We start from the raw sequence: 16,052 nt of genomic DNA on the forward strand, positions 1-16,052 counted from the left end.
ACAAAAATTATCAGATTTGTATGGAACCACAAAAGACCCCGAATAGCCAAAGCAATCCTAATCCAGAACAATGCTGGAAGTATCACACTCCCTGACTTTAACTTGTAGTACAGGGCAACAATAATCAAAACAGCATGGTATTGGCAGAAAAACAGACACATAGACCAATGGAATAGAACTGAGAACCCAGAAATAAACCAACAGGAATCTGGACAGACAATTTTTGAGAAACCAGCAAAAAACATACAATGGAGAAAAGACAGCCTCTTCAATAAACGGTGCTGGCAGAATTGGAAAGCCACGTGCAAAAGAATGAAGCTGGACTGCTATCTGTCAACATGTACCAAAATTAATTCAAAATGGATCAAAGACCTAAGCATAAGACCTGAAACAATAACTGCACAGAAGAAAACATAGGTACTAAACTTACGGACCTTGGGTTCAAAGAGCGTTTTATGAATTTGACGCCAAAAAGAAGGGAAGTAAAAGCTAAAATAAACGAATGGGACTACGTGAAACTTAAAAGCTTCTGCACAGCAAAAGAAACCATCGACAAAATAAAGAGGCAACCAATTGAATGGGAGAAGATTTTTGTAAACAGCGCCTCTGATAAGAAGCTAATATCCAAAATATACAAGGAACTCATACAACTCAACAACAAAAAAGCAAACAACCTAATGGAAAAATGGGCAGAGGACCTGAAGAGACATTTCTCCAAAGAGGACATACAAATGGCAAACAGACATACAAAAAAATGCTCAAAATCACTAATCATCAGAGAAATGCAAATCAAAACCACAATGAGATATCACCTCACCCCAGTTAGAATGGCTATCATCAACAAGACAAATAGTAACAAGTGTTGGAGAGGCTGTGGAGAAAAAGGAACCCTCATACACTGTGGGAATGCAGACTGGTGCAGCCACTATGGAAGGCAGTGTGGTGATTCCTCAAAAATTACGAATAGAATTACCATATGACCCAGCAATCCTTCACCTGGGTATGTCCCCAGAAAGTCTGAAAACATTGTGCTCCAATGCTCATTGCAGCTTTGTTTACGGTGGCCAAGACACGGAAACAACTAAAATGTCCCTAGATAGATGAATGGATAAAGAAGTTGTGGTATATATACACAATGGAATACTATTCAGAAGTAAGAAAAAATGAAATAGTACCATTTGTGACAACATAGAAGGATCTTGAGATTATAATGCTAAGAGAAATAATTCAGACAGAAAAAGTAGAGAACCATATGATTTCACTGATATGTGGTATATAAAACTGAAAACAACAAAAGAACAAGACAAACAAATGAAGGAACAGAAACTCAAAGACATACACAATAACTTAGGGGTTAAGAGAAGGTAAGGGGGTAGGGGGGTTCTAGAAGAGGGTAAACGGGGTCTAACATATAGTGATGGAAAGAGAACCAACTCTGGGTGGTGAACACTCAATGTGAGGTATAGATGGTGTAATACAGAATTGTACATCTGAAATTTATATAACTTTACTAACAATTGTTACCCCAATAAACTTTAATTTAAAAAAATGCTCAACATCACTAATCATCAGGGAAATACAAATCAAAACCACAATGAGGTATCACCTCAAACCCATCACTATGGCTACTAGCAAAACACCAGAAAATAACATCTGTTGGCAAAGATGTGGAGAAATTAGATCCCTTATGCACTGTTGTAACTGTAAAATGGTGCAGCCACTATGAAGAAGAGTATGAAGTTTTCTAAAAAATTTAAAAATCGATCTGCCATATGATCTAGGAAACTCACTTCTGGATATTTAGCCAAAAGAATTAAAAACAGGACTCAAAGAGGTAATTCCACTCCCATGTTCACTGCCGCATTTTTGACAATAGCCAAGATGTGCGAAAAACCTAAAAAGACATTGACTAATGCATGGATAAAGAAAATGTAATATAGGATTTCCAGTCAAGATTGGAGAGTAGGTAAATGCTGTGCTTATGTCCCTCCTCTCAGGACCACATCAAAATTACAACTACAGAACAACTATCACTGAGAATAGCCTGAAGTCTAGCTGAACAGAAGTTCCACAACCAAGGACATATAGAAGAAGCCACCTGGAGACAGGTAAGCGGTATGGGGATGCAAAACAGGTTAGTCCCACACCTACATGTGGCAAGTAAAAATCAGGAGGGATATCTCAGCTGTGGAGGTTCCCCTGAAGGAGCGAGGGGTCCCAGCCACACACCAGAGTCCCCACCCAAGGTCTCAGTTTTAGGGAAAAGTCCCCATAACTTCTGGCTGTGAAAACCAGCAGATTGTGACTGAGTGAGATGGAGGGCTGCTGCAGTCTAGGCATTCCTCTCTAAAGGCGCAGGCATGAACTTACTCACTGTAAATCTCTCTGAGCTCCAGAGCTGGGGCAGCAGGTATAAAGATGCCAGGGACATATGAGGTCTGATGATTAAGTTTGCAAACTTGCCGCTGTCTACTTACATAGGCAGCACTGTACAAACAGCTCAGTAAGGTTTCATAACCTTGGTATATCAGTGTGTCACAGCTGTGTTCATGTTGACGTGTGGCAGTGTCTTGCTGAGTGGTGTTCATTATTGTTGTGGCATGGTTTTGTGTGCCGTCACAAGAATGTATGAACTTGAATTAGAACAACGAACGAACAAACATTAAATTTCTTGTTAAACTTGGAAACAGTGGACATGAAATCAGGGACATGTTAGTCCAAGTTTACGGGGATAATGCCATGAAGAAAACAGCAATGTACAAATGCACTAAATGTTTTTCTGAGGGGAGAGAACGCGTCACTGATGAAGAGACATCAGGGAGGCAGTAATGAGTAGACCTGACGAAAACATTGCAAAAATTAATTGAATTGTGCATCAAAATCATCAGCTGACTGTGAGAAGCATAGCAGACCAAGTAAACATGGATAGAGAAACAGGAAAATCTTCATTGGAATTCTTGGCATGTGAAAGGTGTGTGCAAAAATGGTCCCGAAGAAGCTCTTGCATCACAACAATGCACCAGCTCACACAGCAGTGTCTGTGAGGGAGTTTTTAGCCAATAAACAAATAACTATATTGGAACACCCTGCCTACTCACCTGGTCTGGCCCCCAATAACTTCTTTCTTTACCCGAAATAAAGGAAATATGGAAAGGAAGACATTTGGATGACATTGAGAACATCAAGGGTAACATGACGACAGCTCTGATGGCCATTCCAGAAAAAGAGTTCCAAAATTGCGTTGAAGGGTGGACCAGGCGCTGGCTTCAGTGCATAGCTTCCCAAGGGGAGTATTTCGAAGGTGACCGTGGTGATATTCAGCAATGAGGTATGTAGCACATTTTCTAGGATGAGTCCACAAACTTAATTATCAGACCTCTCTTGTACAGAGAGGAACTGAATGGTCTGGCTTCAGAGCAAGGGCTAGAGGGGCAACTTTCTCCCAGAAAGAAGGGCTGGCAGAAGCCATAGTTCCTTTGCTGAGACCTCCCTCGTTCTGGTGTGCAGACACAGGTAGTTACCATATCTGAGTCTCCATCAACCTGGCTAAAACTGTTCACCCTGCTCTGGTGATTCCCTGAGACCCAACCCAATTTTTGGACCCACCCAAGTTGCTTCCAGGTGTTTTTCCACACAAACAGCCTGCCTTGGCTCATTCTGTGGACTTTCCTAAAATTTCTCAAAGGTTCACAAACCCCAAACAAGCAGAGTCTGGCTTCAGCATGGGGAGACAAGGAAACATGTCCCAAATGAATACAGAGAGCAAAGCTTTTTACCTCTTGCTGAGCAGTCCCAACTTTGGCACTACCAGCAGCCAGCCTCAGTTGAAGGCTTGGCCTCCCACAGGCATCTCCAAATCATCACAAGTGGTTGCTATCTGCGGATTGCTTTTTGCATTATGCCAGGTGACCTCGGACAGGGAACAGGCTGCAGCTAAAGTTGGGCTGTAGCAGGGCCCCTCCCAGGATGCTCTGGGGACGGCACACCAACTTCGGCCCAGGCGCAGCACCACTCAGCTGCCTCCGCAGACAACACACCCAAAGGGCAGACTGGGCAGGCACCAGAGCCCTGCTAAAGCAAATCGTGCTCCGTAGGGTCAGCCCCTACAAAACAGCTCCTCCACTGTAGTCACAACCAGTCCTCACAACCAATCAGCCTGAGGGTCAATTCCTCCTACTGACGTACAAACAGCAACCAAGGTTCAACTACAACAGGAGGACACACACAACCCACAGAAGGGACAAGTCTGCAGCATTTGACTCAGGTGACCAGGGAAACTGCACTACTGGGTCCCACAGGACATCTACTACATAAGGCCACTCTACTAAGACTGGCAGACATAGCAGCCCTACCTAATACATAGAAACAAACACAGAGAGGCAGCCAAAATGGGGAGACAAAGAAATGTGTCTCAAATGAAAGAACAGAAAAAAGCTCCAGGAAAAGATCTAAACAAAATGGAGAAAATCTACCATACTCAAGAGTTCAAAACACTCGTTATAAGGATGCTAAATGATCTCAGGGACTTCAACAAAAACATAGGAAACATAAAAATGGAGATAGAAAACATGATAACCAGTCAGAAATGAAGAATACAATAACTGAAATGAAGAATACATTAGAGGGAATAAAGAGTAGATTAGATGGGGCCGGCCAGGTGACTCAGGCAGCTGGAGCTCCATGCTCCTAAATCCGAAGGCTGCCGGTTCAATTCCCACATGGGCTTAGTGGGCTCTCAACCACAAGGTTGCCAGTTCAACTCCTCGAGTCCCGCAAGGGATGGTGGGCTCTGCTCCCTGCAACTAAGATTGAACACGGCACCTTGAGCTGAGCTACCTCCCGATGACTCAGTTGGTTGGAGCGCGGGCTCTCAACCAAAAGGTTGCCAGTTCGATTCCTCGAGTCCTGCAAGGGACGGTGGGCAGCAACCCCTGCAACTAAGATTGAACTCGGCACCTTGAGCTGAGCTGCCGCTGAGCTCCCGGATGGCTCAGTTGGTTGGAGCGCGGGCTGTCACCACAACGTTGCCAGTTCGCTTCCTCGAGTCTCACAAGGGATGGTGGGCTGTGCCCCCGGCAACTAATAATGGCAACTAGACCTGGAGCTGAGCTGCACCCTCCACAACTAAGACTGAAAAGACAACAACTTGAAGTTGAATGGCACTGTCCACAACTAATTGAAAGGACAACAACTTGACTTGGAAAAAAGTCCTGGAAGTACACACTGTTCCCCAATAAAGTCCTGTTCCCATTCCCCAATAAAAACTTTAAAAAAAATAAAGAGTAGCTTAGATGAAGCAGAGGATGGAATCAGCAATGTGGCAGGTAAGGCAGCAGAGAACACCCAAACAGAATAGAAAAAGGAATAAAGAATCAAAAAAAAAAAAAAAAAAAAATGAGGACAGTTTAAGGGGTCTCTGGGACAACAACAAGCATAATAACATCCGCATTATAGGGGTACCAGAAGGAAAAGAGAGAGAGCAAGGAATTGAAAACCTATTTGAAGGAAGAACGACAAAAAACTTCCCTAACCTTGTGAAGGAAATAAACATACAAGCCCAGGAAGATGAACTCAGAGGCCCACACCAAGACACATCATAATTAAAATGCCAAAGGTTAATGCCAAAAAGAGAATCCTAAAAGCAGTAAGAGAAAGGCAGTTGATTACCTACATCGGAAGTTCCATAAGACTGAGCTGATTTCTCAACAGAAACTTTGCAGGCCAGAAGGGATTGGCACGAAATATTCAGAGTAATAAAAACCAAGGACCTACAATCAAGATTACTCTGCCCAGCAAAGCTATCATTTAAAATCGACGAACAAAGGAAGTACTTCCCAGACAAGGAAAAGCTAAAGGAGTTCATTACCAACCAATCCAGTATTACAAGGAATGGTAGAGGGATTTCCTGAAGAAGAATAAAGCAATCAAAAACATGAATAATAAAATGGCAATAACTACACATATCAACAATTACTTTAAATTTAATGGATTAAATGCTCTAATCAAAAGATAGGGTGGCTGAATGGATAAAAAAAACAAGACCCTTACATATGCTGCCTACAACAGACTCACTTCAGATTGAAAGACACACGCAGACTGAAAGTAAAGGGATGGTAAAAATGTATTTCATGAAAATGAAAAAAAGAAAAAACAGAAAGCTGGGGTAGCAATATTTGCACCAGACAAAATAGACTTTAAAACAAAGGCTATAGGGGCCGGCCCGGTGGCTCAGGCGGTTGGAGCTCCATGCTCCTAGCTCCGAAGGCTCCAAGGCTGCCGGTTCGATGCCCACATGGGCCAGTGGGCTCTCAACCACAAGGTTGCCAGTTCAGCTCCTCGAGTCCCGCAAGGGATGGTGGGCTCTGCCCCCTGCAACTAAGGTTGAACACGGCACCTTGAGCTGAGCTGCCGCTGAGCTCCCAGATGGCTCAGTTGGTTAGAGCATAGCCTCTCAACCACAAGGTTGCCGGTTCGACTCCCGCAAGAGATGGTGGGCTGTGCCCCCTGCAACTGGCGGTGGCAACTGGACCTGGAGCTGAGCTGTGCCCTCCACAACTAAGACTGAAAGAACAACAACTTGAAGCTGAACAGCACCCTCCACGGCTGAGATTGAAGGGACAACAACTTGACTTGGAAAACAAAGGCCTGGAGGTACACAGTGTTCCCCTGTGGGGTCCTGTTCCCCTTCCCCAATAAAATCTAAAAAAAAAAAAAAAAAAACGAAAAAAAGGAAAAACAGAAAAACAAAAAAACAAACGCTATAAAATTAGATAAAGAAGGACCCAGGAACTCTACTTCTAGGTATTTATTCAAAGAAACCCAAAACACTAATTCAAAAACACGTACGAGTGTGCATCCACATGTTCGTTGCAGCGTTATTTACAATAGCCGAGATGTGGAGGCAACACGTGTCCATTGGTACATGCATAAATAAAGAAGATGTGAGATATATATATATATAGTGGAATATTACTCAATCATAAATAAGAATGAAATTTTACCATTTGTGACAACATGGATGGACCTGGAAGGTATTAAGCTAAGTGAAGCAAATCAGAGAAAGAAAAATACCATATGATCTCACCTATATGTGGAATCTGAAGAACAAAATAAATGAAGAAACAAACTCAGGTACAGAGAATATTTTGTTGGTTACCAGATGGGAAGGGTGTTGGGTGATGGGTGAAAAAGGAGAAGGAATTAAGAAGCAGAAATTGGCAGTTACAAAATAGTCATGGGGATGTAAAGTACAACATAAGAAATATAGCCAATAATATTGTAATAACTATGTATAGCGTTAGATGTGTACTAGATCTATCGGGTGATCACTTTGTAAGTTATATACCGTGTTTCCCTGAAAATAAGACCTAGCTGGACAATCAACTCTAATGCGTCTTTTGGACCAAAAACTAATATAAGACCTGGCATTATATTATATTATATTACCCTGTTTCCCTGAAAATAAGACCTCGCCGGACAATCAGCTCTAATGTGTCTTTTGGAGCAAAAATTAATATAAGACCCAGTATTATATTTTATTATATTATATTATAATGAGACCGGGTCTTATATTATAGTAAAATAAGATCGGGTCTTATATTAATTTTTGCTCCAAAAGACGGATTAGAGCTGATGGTCCAGCTAGGTCTTATTTTCGGGGAAACATGGTAAATCACTATGTTGTACATCTGAAACTAATATAATATTGTATGTCAACTATAATTGGAAAATTAAAAAATTATTTAAAAGAAGAAAATGTGCTATATACATACAATAGAATATTATTCAGCCTGAAAAAAAATAAGGAATTCCTACTTTATGTGACAACATGGATTATCTGGGGGACATTATGCTCAATGAAATAAGCCAGATAAAGAAGCACAAATACTGCATGATACTACTTACACGAGGCAAATAAAATAGTTAACCACATAGAAACAGAGAGTACAAAGGTGGCTTCCAGAGGACAGATAAGCAGAAAATGAGGAGTTGCTATTTAACAGGTATAAATTTTCAGTTGTGCAAATATTATCAAGTTGTAGAGATCCACTGTACAACATTATAATAAATGACACTGTATTTGTACACTTAACATTTTGTTAAGAGGGTAGGTATCATGTTATGTTTTCTTACCACTGTAACAATGAAACGTTGCTTTGGGGCAAAATATTATGGTCCAACTAAATATAGTGAGTGAAATTTTTGTGGAAAGTACACACCTTAGTAACTACTTTAAAAACAAAAGGCCTTTTAAACGTATTTCTCTCCTGCTTTGGAAACAATTATTTAATTTAGTAGATTAAAAATCTAGTTCTAAATCTTTATGCACTTTGATATGAAAGGATCTCTAGGAAGTAGGTGCAAAAAAAGCAAGACACAGAAGATTGTAAAGTATTCTGCCATTTGTGTGTATATACAAAGACACACACACTTTCATACATACATTTGTATCCACAGAGACATGAATTTGTTTGCATATGTGTAGTATATATCAGCACAACTGACATTCTGGACTGGAAAATTCTTTGTTAAGGGGGCTGCCCTGTGCATTACAGAATGTTTTAGAGCAGCCCTGGCCTCTATCCACTAGATGCCAGCAGCACTCCCTTCAGTTATAACAATCAAAAATGTCTCCAGACATTGTCAAGTGTCCCAAGTTCCCCACAGGGTGAAAAATAGCAATTTTGCCCCAGTTGAGAACTACTGATTTAGCAGGTTGTCCAAAGAGATACTTTTCAGTTTTTTCACTATATCCTTGAAAAACTAGAAAAGGGAACACGTGTAAAAAAAACTTAATGTGGGATAATGGTATGAGAGCTCTATTCTTTATATATTATCTATCAATTGAAGTACGTACAGAATAAAACAATATGATGGTTGGGATTTGCCTCAAAATAGTGAGGACTAGGGTAGGTAAATGGAACGTGATTAGTGATATGATAATAAATGTACATAGAAGCTCATTATACTATCCACTATACTGTGTACAAAAAAACTTCATAAAAGTTTTTTAAAAAGCGAACACAGATCTCAGTAGACAAATAAACAAGCCTGTTATCAAAAGATTACAGTTCAGGGAAACAATAGACATCTAAATGAATGTCTGGAAGGAAAAGCTGGGAGACAGATTCTTTGGTGAATCAGAGTACTAAAAAGCACTCACATATACTGGGGAATTTAGTTTCAGCTGTAGAGAACATAGTGACTAGACATTATATACCTCACAAAGTGATTACCCAATAAGTCTAGTTCCCACCTGACACTGTACACAGTATAATATTACTGGCTATATTCCCTATACTGTACTTTACATTCCTGTGACTTTTTTTTCAATCACAGTTGACATTCAATATTATTTTATATTAGTTTCAGGTGTACAGTGTAGTGGTTAGATATTTATATAATTTACGAAGTAGTCCCCCTGATAAGTCTAGTGCCCACCTGACACTATGCATATTTTAAAAACATTATTGACTATATTCCCCATACTGTACTTTACATCCCTGTGACTATTTTCTAACTATCAATTTGTACTTCTTAATCCTCTCACCTTTTTCACCCAACTTCCAATCGTCCTTCTGGTTAACCCATAGGAGTATTATTGTATTTTTGGATTCTAACCCCTCTTTTTTACTCCTATATCATTTAAAGGCATAAAACAGCAATCAGAAATCTATGTTAGCGGGCATACAATGTATAAGGTTGTAATTTGTGACAACAAAAATATAAAGGGGGATGAATGGCATTTTGTATTACCTGCTGATTCGATAGTTGCTAAATTACCTACTTGCTAAAATTCACCTCTAACCTCAAAATCAACACTTGAGGCATATTTGTGACCACCCATGGCCATGCACAGAGAAGCAGAAACATCGAGTCTCCTGGTACACATATTCACAGATGAAGTCAAACAAGGTAATGCTCTTTCTGCCTTCTTATTTAAGCTCCCATGTTGTAAACAAGTGTTCTTTTGGAGTCAATTTAATGTCTCATTTTTTTTGCATTTTTGTGCTCTTTGTTGGTGATTTTGCTGTTTAAAATAACTCCCACACAGTGCTGAAGAGCTGTATAGTGTTCACAAGTGCAGGAAAGCTGTGATGTGCCTTTATGGGGAAACATATGCATTAAGCTTCATTCAGGCATGATCTATTATAGTGTTGTTGGCGATGCGTTCAATGTTAATAAATCAACAACATATATTAAATAAAGTGTCTTTAAAAAGAAACACACATAAAACAAGGTTATGTACTGATAAGATGATGAAAATGTTGAGACAAGAGAAATGCAAAAACTTAATCCTTTATCTCCTCCAAGAGTGATAGCTCAGTATTTGCTAATGTAACAATCATATGGCTTTACAGAACATAACTACCACAAATAAAGAGACCTGAATGTAGACTGTTATAAGTTTAATAGGTTAGCTGTAATTTCCAGAGTAACAACCGCCAAGAAAATAATTCAAAAGTGTACAGGAAAGGAAACAGAATGGAGTCAAATGGTACAAAACAAAAACTCAAACACAAAAGAAGGCAGTAATAAAGAAAATGAGCAAAAAAAAAAGATATCAAATGTATAGAAAACAAATAGCAAAATTAAATGAATTAAGTTCGCTAATGAAAAGCCAAAGACTGGAAGAATAGATTTTTAAAAAATGATCCAACAATATGCTGTCTACAAGAGATTTACTTTAGCGCCAAAGGCACAAACAGATTGAAAGTGAAAGGGAGAAAAAAGATATTTGGTGTAAATAGTAATCAAAAGAGACAATAAAGCTATACTAGTACCACACAAAATAGACTTTTAAGTCAAAACTTGTTACAAGAGACAAAGGAGAACATTATATACTGACAAATGGGTCAGTCTATCAAGAAGATGTAACAATTATAAGCATATACATACCTAACAAAAGAGAATCAAAATATATGAAGCAAACATTTATAAGATAAAGAAAAAAACACAGTTCTATAATAATAATTTTAGAATTCAAAACCACATCTTAAATAATGGACAGAACAACTAGGCAGAAGATCAATAAACAGAGCATTTGAACAATACTATAAATCAATAATACCTACAATATATATAGACCAATACACCTGAAAAACAGCAGAATACACATTTCTTTCATGTGCACATGGAACATTTTCCAGCACAGATCATATATTAGGCCATAAAACAAGTCTCAAAAAATTTAAAAAGACTGAAATAATATATTTTCTTCAACCACAATGGAATGAAAGTAGAAATGACAAGAAAGAAAACCAGAAAATTAAAGAATACATGAAAATTTAACAATATACTTTTAAACAATCAATAGATCAGAGAAGAAATCACAAGGGAAAATTATAAAATACTTAGAGATGAAAACAAAAACATAGTATATTACATGAAGCACTAACACCCGAATGTGGCTAAAGCAGTGCTCAGAGAGAAATTACAACTACAAACACCAACATTAAAAAACAAAAACAAAAACCTCAAATCAATGACACAACTATACACCATTAAAAAACTAGAAAAATACGATCAAACTAAGCTCATGGCAGCAAAAGGAAGGTTATAATAAAGATTAGAGTACAAATAAATGAAATTGAGAACAGAAAAACATTAGATAAAAATCAATGAAATCAAAAGTTGGTTCCGGCAAAGACCAACAAAACTAACAAACAATCCATACCTAGATTGAGTAGCAAAAAAAAAACTACAATTAGTAAAATCAGAATTGAAACGGGATATTACTACCAACCTTACTGAAATAAAGAGTATTATGAAAACACTATGAACAATTGTAAACTGCCAATCTGACTCACACATAATTAGAAAATCTAAACAAACCTTTAACAATTAAAATAACTGAAGCAGTAATCAAAACCTCCCTGAAAACAAAAGCCCAGGACCAGGTTTCACTGGTCAAGTCCACTAATCATTTAAAGAATTAACACCAGTCCTTTTCAAACTCTTCCAAAAAATAAAAGAGGAGGGAACACTTCCTAACTTATTCTATGAGATGAATAGTACCTGATACCAAAGCCAGACAAAGACATCATAAGAAGAGATAAATCTGTTTCTCACAAAGATTTCAGTTAGCAATTCTAGAAGTTCTTCACATGCATCTACTAGGGTTGAAATAAATATGTTACAGATCTGGAGAGTCAGGCCAGGTTTCTCACTGTCAAAGGAAAAAGTTATAAATAAGCAACAAGAGCATGCTAGAATGAGCTTTATGGTGCTAACTGCCGTTGGAAGTATCAGTACAAATTGATGGTTGAGGGGATTTGTATTTTAATACACATGGATAGAGACACGTACATATATACATATATTTCCTATTTCTATCTGCTGAGCGGGCCTAGAAGCACTAACACCCCAATAGAAATGAGCACACAAGCATCAAATTCTGGATTCTAAATACCATTTTTCAATAAAAGAAACTACGGTTCCTTAGAGAAATGGTTGATTCCAGGGCTGGGCAAAGAAAACACAAGATGAGTCTGATGCCCCTTTGGAGTCATAAAGTACAGAAATTTTTTTAAAAAATAAAAATAAAAAATACAGGAGCCAATCCAAAAGAGCTCCAAATGGCCAAAGCTGGAAAAAATGAACAATAAAATCAATAGTACTGGATTATAACCAAAGGAATAAGTATCTATGAGTCCAAACTAATATAAGTAAATAATTTATTAATAAATAAAGGAGAAGTGACTCTTCCTTACAGAAAAATTCCAATTATTAAATATAAAAAAGAAAGGAAATAAAAAATCCAAAGGAGTAATTGATGCAGGCAAGATCCACCGATGAATGAAAAATTTAATGGGCATAAGTTTAAAAAGAAATGGCACATTTGCATAGCCTCTCCCCCAAAATATTCATTATCTCTCCCAAAATATTTACTAATTATAAAGGGAAAATAATTTTTAAGGTGTAACTTTACACGTGAAAGCCCGACAGACACTACTTTAATCAAATGATAAAAGTTAACATCACCAGTAATACGACATGCTGACGTCACATATTTCTATGGTATTCTTCCCAAAAATCCGTAACTTCATTTTAACGGCAACAAAACATTAGACAAAACCAAACTGAGAGACATTGTACAAAATACCTGACCAGTACTCTTCAAAAGTGCCAAGGTCATGAAAGACAAGGAAAGACTATTGTGGCAGGCTGGAGAAAACTAAAGAGACAGGACAACTAAAGGTGATGTGGGACCCTGAATTGGATCTTGAAAGAAAAGAACATTAGTGGGAAAACCAATGAATCAATGTTGTCTTCTTGGTTTTGATAATAGTCCCATGGTTAATAATGTCTTAACATTATGGAAAGTTGAGTAAAGAATGTGCAGGAATTCTACTTTTTTTAACTTATCTGAAATAAAAAATTATTCCAAAACAAAAAGTTTGTGCCTATAAGATTTTCATGGTAGAGCAAGTCTTATACTTAAAAAAAAAAAAAAAGAAAGAAAAAAAAAAGGATATAAAACAAAAAGTGGAGAATTATTTCAACCATGTTAAAGAAAAATGAAAGATTTAGAAAGCAAATACTTGAAAGCATTAACAATGATTTGTCTGGAAGCTAAAATTATAAATAGTTGTTTTTCTTTATACTTTGTGGTATTTTGTGAAATTTTCTACAATAAGCAGATTACTTTTACAATCAATGAAATTTAAAAACATTTTGAAAAAAGAACTATAGATATTACATTAATATGAAAGATAAATTAAAGGATGACACAGACTGGAAAGTACTAAATTATTTTGGTTGTTAAAGGATGAAATAATGAGTACCTAAAACACAGTCAATAGAATTAGGTATACAAATAAATCCAGTGAGTTAGAGAAAAAGAGAAGATATTTTCAGCCTAAGCCACTGGACAGCTAATGGTGCCATAACCAAAATAGGCAGAGGAAGTTAACAGAGAGCGTAATAAATTCCACTGTGGACAAACTGGGCTTGAAGAATCTGTGGATCATCTGAGAGAATATATCTAATAGGAAACTGCAAACGAGTATGAAAACTCAGATGGGAGACTGGGGCTAGAGAAGAAGGTAAAGGTGTCAAATTACAAGTAGTCACTGAAGTGCTGGAGATGATTTACTACTCCTAACATCACATGTACAGCAATAAAAGAAAGCCAGGACAGAATCAGAGAGAAGTCAACAGGCAAAGAATGAGCCAAAGAGTAAACAGGGAAAAATGAATAACTGTCAAAGGGTTGGGGGGAAAAACTAGAATAGACTGGTGTATCTGAACCCAATAGGAGGAGAAATCCTTATTTTCTAGCATGCTCTGCTAGAGTTCAACTAAGATGAGAATTAAGTCACTTCTACTATTAGAATGTGCAAACGTAATTGTGGTTTAAAAGGTTAGAATTGCAAAAACCGCAATTACTTTTGCGCTAACCTACTAGATTTGTTAGTAAGAAAGTCATTACTGATCACAAGACCAAACAAGCTGCAACAGAGACGTGGGTCAGCCGTAGAGAACTGAGGAGTTGAAGAGTAAGCAGTTGTCAGTGAAGGAGAAAAATGGATTAGTAGCAAGCACCCACACAAAAAGATTTCTGTAATTTAGGCATTTTCTTTCACTTAAATATTCCCGACTTACTTAAAAGATTCAATTGCATATGTGATGGACTGTAGCCAGCTTAAAGACAACACCCAGGGCTTGTATTTCCAGCAAGATACCCTGAAAAGCCTCCTACAACAAAACACCGAAACTGACACCTCAGCATGACAGTAGTCTTCTATTGAAAAAGAGGTATAGAAAAAAATGCAGAAAAGCAAGGTAAACAGAAAGCACAAATCAGAGAATAAAAATAAATATTTATCAGTAATTTATCAATATTTATTAATATCAATAATCACTATAATAAGATCAACTAAATTTACCAGTTAAAAGACAGATTGTTCAAATGGGTTTTTAAAAATCCAGCGATTCTATGCACAGGTATTTATCCAAGAGTAATGAAAATATTTGTCTATGAAAAACTTAATGTTCACAGCACCTTTATTCATACTCCAGTCAAAACCTGGAGACAACTCAAATACTCAACTAGAGGTGCAGGGATAAACCAGTGGTTGTGAAACCATACAACAGAAAGGAACAGAGACGTGGGTCAGCCGTAGAGAACTACTGATATCCTAACCACATGAATGAATGTCAAAAACATTTTAATGAGGAAAACAAACCAGACATAAAAATGTGTACTTTAATGATGCATTTTTATGCAAGTGTATAGAAAAAGTAAACTAATATATACTGCCAAAAAGCAAATCAGTGTGCCTGGGGCTGGGGTGAGATAAGAGAAAATGACTGGGAGAGGGCACAAGGGCACCTCCAAGGAAATGAAAATGTTTTACATCTTGATGGTGGTCATAGTCACACAGGTATACACATTTACCAAAACTCAGAGTTGTGCATTTTAGCAGGTGTATTTCATTGTGCATTTTAACAGGTGTATTTCATTGTATGTAAATAAAACTTCAATAAAGTTGATTTTTAAAAAATTATCCATCCAAACATTTATTCATAAGAAACACACTTAAAATATGACTCATAAAGGTTGAAGTTACATAAAGGAAGGAAAAAGAAAGACCTGGTAAATGTCATTAACCAGAAGAAATCTGGTGTAGTTATATTACTATCAGAAAACCTACACTTTAAGGCAGAAAACATTATAAAGAAGACTACCAAATAAGGACTATGAAATAATGATAAAACAAATAGACAGCAACACAGAATAGATTTTATTGCTGTTTTAGTACCCAACAATTTTAAAAACATACTCTTTTCATGAGTATATAATAGGTTTTTAAAACCTGACCATATACTAAGCATACAGCACTTCTCAATAAACTGTAAATAATTTGTAATAGAAATCATGTACAAACCATGTAACAATAAAACAATTTAGTTTAACGTTAATAACAAAAGTATAACTCCCAAAATCTAACGTATGTGTAATTTTTTAAATAAATATTTTTTTGACTCATGAGTTACAAAGTCATAATGGAAACTAGAAAATATTTACAATTGAATAATTAACCAAT

General features: G+C 37.2%; 1 protein-coding gene across 4 annotated transcripts in view; it reads right to left on the reverse strand.

Annotated features, from left to right (window-relative positions):
• Positions 1-16,052, reverse strand: part of LOC109437491 (S-adenosyl-L-methionine-dependent tRNA 4-demethylwyosine synthase TYW1-like) — a 246,138-nt gene that overhangs the window by 132,100 nt on the left and 97,986 nt on the right. The window lies entirely within an intron of this gene.

The sequence above is a fragment of the Rhinolophus sinicus genome, chromosome 3, assembly GCF_057876585.1.
Source record: "Rhinolophus sinicus isolate RSI-liver-muscle chromosome 3, RSI-T2T, whole genome shotgun sequence".
NCBI classification, from domain to species: domain Eukaryota; kingdom Metazoa; phylum Chordata; class Mammalia; order Chiroptera; family Rhinolophidae; genus Rhinolophus; species Rhinolophus sinicus.